This window comes from Malurus melanocephalus, unplaced genomic scaffold (genome assembly GCF_030028575.1).
Source record: "Malurus melanocephalus ecotype Western Australia unplaced genomic scaffold, MMel_1.1 scaffold_51, whole genome shotgun sequence".
Taxonomy (NCBI): domain Eukaryota; kingdom Metazoa; phylum Chordata; class Aves; order Passeriformes; family Maluridae; genus Malurus; species Malurus melanocephalus.
In genome coordinates this window covers 2,889,834-2,899,734 of record NW_026623283.1, presented here as the reverse complement: position 1 = coordinate 2,899,734, position 9,901 = coordinate 2,889,834, and the positions used below count along the sequence as shown (strand labels likewise).

The 9,901-nt window shown below is 41.7% G+C and overlaps 1 long non-coding RNA gene across 1 annotated transcript in view; it reads left to right on the top strand.

Moving 5' to 3' along the window:
* The first annotated feature begins 564 nt into the window (after positions 1-564).
* LOC130573107 (uncharacterized) overlaps positions 565-9,901 on the top strand; it is an 11,476-nt gene continuing 2,139 nt past the window's right edge. The window contains exons 1-2 of the long non-coding RNA XR_008965294.1: positions 565-741; positions 1,979-2,071. This is a non-coding gene — a long non-coding RNA (uncharacterized LOC130573107). The remainder of the gene's footprint in view (positions 742-1,978; positions 2,072-9,901) is intronic.

Below are 9,901 nucleotides of genomic sequence, written 5' to 3'. Positions count from 1 at the left end.
GGATTTTGTAGGAATTGCTGAATGATTTTGACTGGAGCAATTTAGCAAATGCATTGTTTAAGCAGAACTAGAAGTTTATACCTGTTCTTTCATCTTCCTTCTGTTTTTTCCTCTTCTAGCACCTGAGGGAAACATAACCACTACTGCAGATCTTACTTAGATGAAAACTTTGGTAAGTTAATTGCAGTTAATTTTTGCTGGACCCGTGATCTTGTAATGGAGGAGAATGAAAGTTGCACAGTATAGCTTAGCTTACATATCTTCACTGCAAGAGCAGAAACAGTCACAAATAATTTCACGGCTATATTTACCATACCTAGATTTTTTTCAGTTCCCACTCTGTTCTTATCCTGCCGATTTTTTCATATATTGTTCTCATCAAATAGAAAAGAGAAGTCTATTGTGAGGCTTTCTCCTTTTTTAACAACTATCCTATTTGATCAGCCCCCCAAAATAGCACAAGCCATATGAAACAAGTGGAGCTGTGGACCCTGTCTTGGAGAGCATGCATGAGTAATTAAATAACATGTCCTTCTGTCACCATTTTTGCAGGGAAGGGGATTAAAATCTGTGTTCACAGGCTGAGAGCGGGTGTCTGTGATGAGACCCCATGCTGTGACACGGATGCAGCACATTCTTACATGAAAAGCCCTGGCTGATGAAATGACCACAGGAAGACAACATGGAACCCTCCCAGCACAATCAGAAGAAGCTTAATTAAGCTCTGTGGTTAATTTTAAAGTGAGTGTGGGCCTGTTTTAGAAAAGCATTAAGAGAACTGAAAACATGGCATTTTAAAAAATTATATTCTGCTCTTCCTGACATTCTTCCTGACAAACTGTCTTGTTTCTTGCATGGTCAAATGATACAGTGACTCAGAAATGAACACACACGTGTTTACGTAGATGGGATTTAGTAACTTGTCCAATGTGGTTTTAGAGGCTTTTTCTTAGTTGTGGACGTTTTTTTCCTTTGGCAGAAGGCAGCACTGAAATGCTGAAATGAAACCCACAGTTTCTGCAGTTATTCTCGACACAGTTTTTTTAGTTGTAATTATATGACCGAAAGCATACAGAGACTACAAATTCCCTATAATCTTGTTAGAACTTTCATTAGRCAAGGTAAAAACATAATTGGCAAGACTTGGAGAAAAGATTAATTTTTTACATTAGTATTATTACCAAAAAAAAAAAAAAACAACCAACCAATAGTACTGGCGGCAACAGTACTTTGCCTTGTATTATTGTGCTTTTCCACTTCAGAACTTAAAATGCTTTCCTTATTTCTGTAAAGCAACTTGAGAAATTCTTTGCATTTACACGTGTATGACTATGACTATTGCAACAGTGGTAAAGCAGAGGTTTGAAACAAGAACCACTTGCTTTGACAATGCAGTGAGTCAGTGTTGAAAGTCAAGACTGAAGTACTCGTGCCCACCTTAATGCCAAATATGGGGAGAAAAACTGTAACCTAGCTACACATGGATTGATGGAGTGACAAAGAACAGCTTAAAGCTTCGTAGACACCTTTGCTTTACTCAGTAGAAGAATTTGCCCTTTCTTTCTGGTCTTTTTTTTTCAGTGTGTTTTTTTTTTTTCTTTAGTCTCAATACAGGCAAGGTCCTTCTCAAACATGAAAGAAGGCTCTGTCTGAGAAATTCATTAGCCAAATTAGACATAAAATAATGAGGGGGTGAGAAGGAGGCAGCAAGGGATGGGGATGGGAGAGGAAATGTGGACAAGGATAGCTAGAGACAGTTCTCTGCTAGGGTAGCTGATTAAAACAATGGTACTGTACCTTGACTAATGTAGAGCTAATTAAAGCTGTATAGGACAAAGCACTTCTAAATATACTATCGGGATCAATCTTGTCATGGTAAATCCATCCCCAGTGAAAATTCATTGACTTCAATGTGTTTTCTTCTGGGATGAATTTGGACTGATAACCTAATAACTCTTTTCTGTCTTTAATTTCTAAGGACTTTTTGTCAGAAGCATGGCAAGGAACTTCAGTCTGGCTTTCAAAAGTGCTGAACACCCAAAACTCCTGCCAAGGTCTCCTGGTATTACAGGTACTTGATATCACTGCTAATTTAAGCTGTATTAACTATTTCATGTTTGTTGTGAGTTTGCTTTGTGTACCATGACAACACATCTGCAAAACCACCCTAAGCCAACCTCCTAAATCTTCTGCAGAAGAAATTTTTTATGCATCACCTCACACTATGCAATGCAGAGCTTAGCAAAGGCCTCTAAGCAATAATACTGTAAAATTAATTAGTAAAAACATCAGTAAATTATAAATCCCCATCATCTGTATTTGCAGGGCAAAGGAGAATATGTACTTGGGCTGGTTATGCATACTTTTGTTACCCAGTTTCCAGCTGACTGTCCCTGGTCTGATTTGTCAGATARACTATGTTCAATGTGTTCATAGTTTGTGTAAACTTAAGAAACTTGTCTTTTTATGCCCCTGCAAAAACCACATTGAGAAACAGGAAAAAATAAATGAATGCATCTTACAGTGGAAGTTACAGCTGTCATTGTTGAGGTGTCCAGGACTATCAAGTAAAACCACATCAGACTTTTTTTGAAAGCTTCAAAGGAATCAGAGAACATGCTTTTTGGAACATTTTTCCTTTTACTGTACTACTGCTGTAAAGACCTCTCTGCTTCGGCTTCCTCTCCTTCGGCTCTCTCTCTCATGGAAGCTGTACATCGTATAATGATAGTGTTTCAATAGCACACTGCTTTCTCTCATTGAACTTTTTGGCTTTAACTGAGAAAAAAAAAACACCCAAGGAAACAAATTTCCAACAACAGAAACCYCCACCATTCAATTGTGCTCTGGTTTTATTCTGACGGCTGGCTCTGAGAGGAAGATTACTAGTTTATCTCTCTTACTTCAAATACCAGATCTGTTCGATTATCCAAATGTTTGGTTTTAAAAAGGGCAGCTCCTGGGGATCTTAAAGAAATCCACAATACAACAGGGAAGGAATATTATAGACTGTTTTGGGAAAAAAATACAATGAGGGGAAAACATAACATACAATAYATTTGGTGTGAACTTTTCCCAGAAGATTGCTTGAGACTCATAGTTCACTTACAACCGAAGTACAGCGATGCCGGGCAGCCTGCCAGCTCTTGTTATTGTAGCACTGTGTGAGCCAGTTCCCTGGTGAAGAAAGAAAGAGAGTGAGAGAGAGACTTTTCTTTGCCTTTCATAAGTGTCCCATACTTTCCCCTCTGCTCTCTCTGAACACCCATCCACTCTTTACATCACGGTGCTCTGGTGCGTGCTACACTGTGCAGAAGTCGTGCTACTCATGTCGCATGTGGCACTGTCACAGTTCAAGAGGGCTGACGCAGGGCTGCATCGCCTCACCGCACTGGGGGTTTCAGATGACAACTCTGCCTGACAGTCTAACAGTAAGGCACCCTGTGATATGTGTAGTGAGGATGAGTAACACCTTGTCCTCACAACAGAAGTATCTGGGAAGGGAAGCATTCCTAGGATTGGGTGCCAGGCTAAGTTGCATGTCTACACTGAATTTTGCAGTCAGACGTGAGCCAGGATAGCTTGGGCTTTATACCATGCTACAGATGCCAGTGAGGCATCTCTGACTTGCTCAGAGCACTGGCAGACCTCCTTCATGTCAGCCTAAAAAACAGCGTGCAGACACAGATGAGCTAAAGGCTCACAGCCTGGCCCTGAACGTAAAGCAAAACTGAGTACGGATGAAAGAGGCCTCCCACATTCTTGCATCTATATTCTACCTGGAAATTCATCCAAGAACATTTCAAAATCAGCAAACATGGCATGGGGTTGTTTTTATTCCACCCCTCCACATCCACACACCTCCTCTTCATGTTGATATGCTGCCTTGAACCCAGAAACTACAGCACTCTCTGGGAAGCACTTAGACAGCCTCTATCAGAAGCATGCTGGGCTCCCAAATGTGATAAGAAGCTGATAAAAATTATCTAGGCGTTAAAACAGCCTTAGTGGAAGAATGTTTAGCTAAATAGATACCATCTGTCCCTTACAGAGAGCACGTCCTTGTTCTGCCCTGGCCTGACCACTGTGAGCTATTGCTTTTGTGGTGCAGTCCATGTGGAACAGGCTGTTGTTCCCAGGACCTGGGGCAACTGTTTATGCAATGTGGACTTTATGAGAAACAGTTACAGTTGCAGGGTTTTGTTGGTTTGGGGTTTTTTTAAGAGTTAAAGATTGGTAATGAAAACAATATTTTTTGCCTAATACAGAAAAGTATTGGACTGGATCAGCTCAGCTGAATGCTCATATTGGCTCGCATAGCACGTTTCTCTGGGGCAGCCAAAGAGGGAAGGAATCCTGAAGAACTATAAGCAGCACACAAATTGCCAAGAGAACTTTCACATCAATACCAAACAGCACAAATATTTTCCAAGGGACACTAGCAGCTGGCACACAGCACWGACTACAGCTTTTTAATGCATTTTCTTTACCTCCTCATGACACAGTTGAACAGAGCATGGATAGACTGGCACTGCAGATGGCTCTTTGCGCCGCTGTGCAGATACATAGGAAAGAGGTTAAAGACAAGAAATAAGAGGGTAACTTGCTCTATAGTGGGACAGACAGACCATCCAGCTAATCTAAGCAAATTCCAGCTATGTTGTAAAAATGAATCCAAATTTCTGCCATGGGTGATATTGAAAGGTCAGGCTGGCTGAGCCATCTCACCTAAAGGCAGACAGATCAATGCCCAATGATGGATGTCAGAGCCCTGAGGACACTAATGGTCCATAATGCTCATGACCAGCCTAACTTGCAGCCTCCACCCCTTCCCATAGAGCCAAGAGCTCCATCTCAGCTCAGGCCTGGACCTCCCTCTCTGTTTGAGCTGTGCTGTAGGTAGAGTGCAATGGAAGAGTGGCATTGGAAGGGACATGCAGTGATCATTGATTCCAACTGCAAGACCACTTCACTGCTGACCTAAAGTTAAAGCATTCCATTAAGGGCATTATCCAAATTCCCTTTAAACACTGACAGGCTCAGGGCATCRCCCATCTCCYTAGGAAGYCTGTTCCAGGGTTTGACCACCCTCTCAGTGAAGAATGTCAAYGTCAAATGTTTCATAATGTCAAATCCAAACTTGTTCTGATGCAGCTTTATAACATTCCCACAWGTCCTGTCCCTAGATGGTCACTAGGGCCAACACCTCCCTCTAAACTTCCCATCCTYGGGAAGCTGTAGGGAACAATGAAGTTTCCCCTCAAGCTCCTTCTCTCAAAACTAGACAARCCCAAAGCCCTCAGCCACTCCTCAMAGGACATGCCTTTCAGCCCCTTCTCCAGCTTTGGTGCCACCTCTGGGTTCGTTCAAGGACCTTCACATCTCTCTGAAATTGTGTGGCCCAGAACTGCACATGGTCCTCAAGRTGAGGACACACCAATGCTAAATACAGTGGAAAAGAGGTGTGCCTGTGTCTAATGCTGACCCTGGAGCTTTCTCCTTTGTGGACCTCAGATCTTTGTTGTAGGTGGCTTCTTTTCTGGATGGCTCTCTCAGACAGATGATTTTGGGGTTTTTTCTTCACTCCTGTCTTTGGTCCTGCCTGCTTTGAACCCGGCAGATTGTTATAACCAAAGTGCAGGACCCGGCACTTCTCCTTGTTGAACCTCATACRATTGGCCTTGGTCTGTTGGTCCATCTTGTCCAGATCCCTGTTAAAATCTCACACAGCACCTCACTGGCTGCTGTGGGGGGCTGTGGTGGTATTTCTCAAAACAAAAGATTTGCTAAAGGGGGCAGGCAGGCTCCAGGTTGTTCCAGTTCATCAGCAATGGRTTTTGAGCTTTAATTGCCTGCAGATGCTGAGAAGCAGAGTGACTGCTGTAAGAAATTGGAATCTCAGGACAAGGGACAAGGTTTCTTCCATTCCATGCCTTAGCATCTGCAGAGGAAAGGAGATCCTGTAAAGTCCCAAWAAGAGGGCATTGGCTCTGCAGAGGATTATGAAGGCTTTTGGTGATTTACTTGAAGAGCTTTACTGCTTGTGTTGTTTGATAGTGAGGCTGCTGTACAAGCCTATGTTCCTTTTACTCTTAATTACTTTCAATTCTGAAGTGAATCTACCACCCTGGAGGTGTGTGGCTCAGAGTAGGTTCTTCAGGCATGAGCTGTCTCAGCAGTGCTTCCAAGGCCTGGAGCAGGATGATTGCAGAGGCATTTCTTCAAGGGAAGAGCAATCAGAAAGAGGATCTTCACATASAAGGCACTCTGTGATCCCAGAGTTAGAAACATTTCAAAGGCCAGACACAGTCCCAGCTGCCTTGGGAATATGTGAGAWCCTATTCAGCCCAATTACACTGACAAAAAAGACCAAAGAGCATATGCAAAAATTTAGGGAAGTTATAAGTGTGTAGAAATCATATCCTTTGAAAGAATGTTRCAAGATGGAAAGGATGTTCTGTAGTTCTGAAACAGGTATTTCTGATGTAAGGAAAAAATTCACAATTCAAGTTCTTGGAATATTTTATTTGCTTTGATATTTTCTTTCTACCTTCACAATAGAAGATGTCCTGGGCAAAGAACCTCCAAAGTCCCCAGTGATGTGCCCATGAAGGGGTGCAGTGGTTAGAAAAATGGGTCCTTGAAAGCTGCTTCATTTCTGGGGCTACAAGAGTCCAGAAGGGCTCTGATGAGGACAGATATCTGTGGAAGTGACATTGCTCTGATCAGTTTGGGACCCTGCAACACAGCAATAACAGGCTGTGCTTTACAAAGAGCCYGTATAGCAGTGATATTATTGAGAATAGTACTTTGATTAAAGTAATCTTTTGATTRAAGCTCAAAAACCCAGGGCTTGGGGATAAAGTGCAGAAGCCTGCTAGCCAACTGACTGTTCATACAAGAAACTCTTCAAGTGTTCATAGCTATAGTCAGAGGACAGCCAGATAAGAAGTAAAATTCAGTTCTGTTATTTGACATTTTCAGTATCAGACACTAGTGAGCACATTTCTTTCTGGTGTGGAGGGTAAAATGAAACTTCTCTTTGATGGGTGTCTCAGCTCAACCTTCAGGAGCTGGTTAAAAAGGCTCATTGTAGGACCTGATCTATTTTCATTGCATGTGTTACGCAGATTTCCTTAAAAAGGAATCTTCTGCCTTAGCTAGGGAGATAAATAATGAGAAAACATCTGCTCTTTAAGCTCTGGACTGACCTATAAATCTTAATGACGTATGCAATCCCAGAAGTAGAAATCATCTACAGATTGCAAAATTCTCTCACTCTGATTTTGGTTATTTTATTCTGGTGGATGGCGGGAGCTGATAATTTGACTGGGTTTTTTTCTTTTCTTTTTTTTTTTTTTTTTTTTTTTTTTTTTTTTTTTTTTTTTAAGCAATTTGACTGTTGCTCCTCTAATTCCTGGTAATTTGGAAGCCTGAGTGTGGTGTTTTTCCCCTCACTGTGTCATTATAACTGATAGGAGCTGGTGAGAGGAGGGCATGGCAACCGTAATAACACAAGAGGGGTGGAACAGGCAGCCCTTACAAGGAGCTGACAGGCAGAGAATAATGACAGAGTACAGGATGGATAACTAACAGTTTGGATGATTTAGTCTTAAGAAGCTCTGGAGGGTGGGATGCTTCTTTGCCTGTTTATTTCAACCTCACATGCTGAAAAAATGAGTTTCCTTAGCTATTTTAATATTTCGCTATATTTTTTCCTACCAGGGAATTGGAATCTGCTTTTCCCTTCAGCACTTCCCCCCAGCCTGCCTTACAAAGGCAAGGCTGCTCTTGAGAATGACAAGAGGCTCCTCTCTTTTTCTGCCTCTAGAGCTGCAACAGCAGYGAGCATTTAAAACAATTGTAACAGTGATGACCATCAAATTAAAGAGGCTGGAATTCAAACTGTTGTGGAGAATGCCAGGTTCTGTATTTAGAGAAGGAACGTGTGGGGCAGGGTTCACCTGCTTCATTAGCTAAGATGCAGCAACATTGGACTCGATGCTCCTTGTAGGTCACTTCCAACTCAAAAAGCTCTGTGATTCTGATATTGAATTTCCCTGAGATGCTGCAAAGTAGAGAGCCTCTCATGCAGCAAGTCATTCTGTTACCTCTTTGCTTACTGCAAGGTCAGGCTAATTTTATTCTCCATTTCATGTTGCTTTAATCTAAACGCTGGAAGAGGTGATGTTGGRGAAAAAGTCTCAGGAGACTGTGAGCAGCATATGGACCATTTCTATGGATAAATCATAGAACCATCTGMATGCAAGTGGGCAGGGATGGAGTAATTCTTCTCCTGAAGCTGTTAAGACATCCTTGCTTCCCATGACTCAGTATCCTGGGTCTGTAATTTCACAGACAGGTTTGAGGATAARATGCCTATGGAAATCATTCTCTTATTTGTCCCAGTCTGGAACAGGTGGGACAAGYAAGGTGGGCTGGAAACTCAACCGTCTTCTAGCAGTGATGCTCCCAGGGCAGAAATCACCCTATTCTGAATTACAGACTACTACTACTACACCCTATTCTGACTTCAATTCTGGAATGGCAGGGCAAACAAGCACAYTAAAAGTAAGATAGTGCTGTATAGCTCGAATGGCAATTCAGGGAGCAAGAGCTAAAATTAAACACATGGTGATACTCTGTTTTGTTGTTTYCTGTGCCCTGAATACCATCTGCTTGAAAATCAGGTGAATCAAAGTGTTATTCTGAAGGGCTGCTCTTATTAGATTGATATTTTCTTCGGGTGGAGCACAGAATCTTGCCTAAGAGAGGACATATTAGGAGCTTAATCAGTAAACACAGAAGAGACTGCAAACTGATCAGTGGTCAGGGGAGGGTGAAYGGGTTTGACTGACATCTGGAGTAAAGCAGTGCTGTGCTCTTTCAATTACAGGTTTAAGACTGCCACAATTGGCAGATTAAAGGTGTTCACCCTAATCCAAAATTATACTTTCCTCAGTCAAATTGACCATTGTGTCAGCTTCAATTTGTTCAGACACGTCACCCACATGAGTGATTGAACTGATTCACTTGCACACTCTTTGACAAGGTCCCTGTTTTGTGTTCACTCCTTACTCTTGCTATTTCCCTTGTCAGACASATACTCCAGAGGCATTTCCATTATCTCCCATGTAACTGTACCTCAGAAATGTACTGGACTGGAAAGAAAAATCCTCAGGCCAATTATTCTGACATAAACTCTACTTATCAGAAAGCASAAGAATATGAAGCATAAGTTAAAATAGCTCAAAAATAGGACACATCCCTACAACATACACCCCAGGCAGACACCTAAGTAATGCTGTGCTCAGTCTCTGCTGTGACTGAGYATGGATGAGCACTTTTACATAAGAAACAACAAAAACATTGCCTCAACATCCAGATCAAAACAGTGTCTCTGATAATGCAAGCACTTTAATTTAAAACAAAAGCAAAGGATTGTTTGCAGGGATCTGCCCTGATTTTTTCAGTTCAAAGTGGCCTAATGCGTTATCTGTAATCTTTCTGACTCTTTGAAAAAGAAGAAAAACAATGTGTACAAATTTCTGAGAATCTTGCTGATGCTGATTCTCATTGGATGATGAAACAGGTAATAAGAGATGAGTTGCATTTCTTTCCCACAAGCTGAAGGAAAAAGAGGTATTCATCTCATAAGCTGGAGAAGTGAAGTGGTATTCAGTTAGTGAGTTTTACCTTTAGCCAAATTCATCTCCCTTCTGAGCCAGACTGAGAGCACATCACACTCTCCTGCAAAAGCTTCACATGGGGAGGTTTTGGAGGGCTCTTAGTGGTGTAACTCACTYGAATCTTTTTTTGAGGTGAGGTAGGTACTTGTATAAATAATGTCATTGTCYTCTCATATTCTTTTTCATCTCTGCTAGTGTTTTGGTTTTGTTGG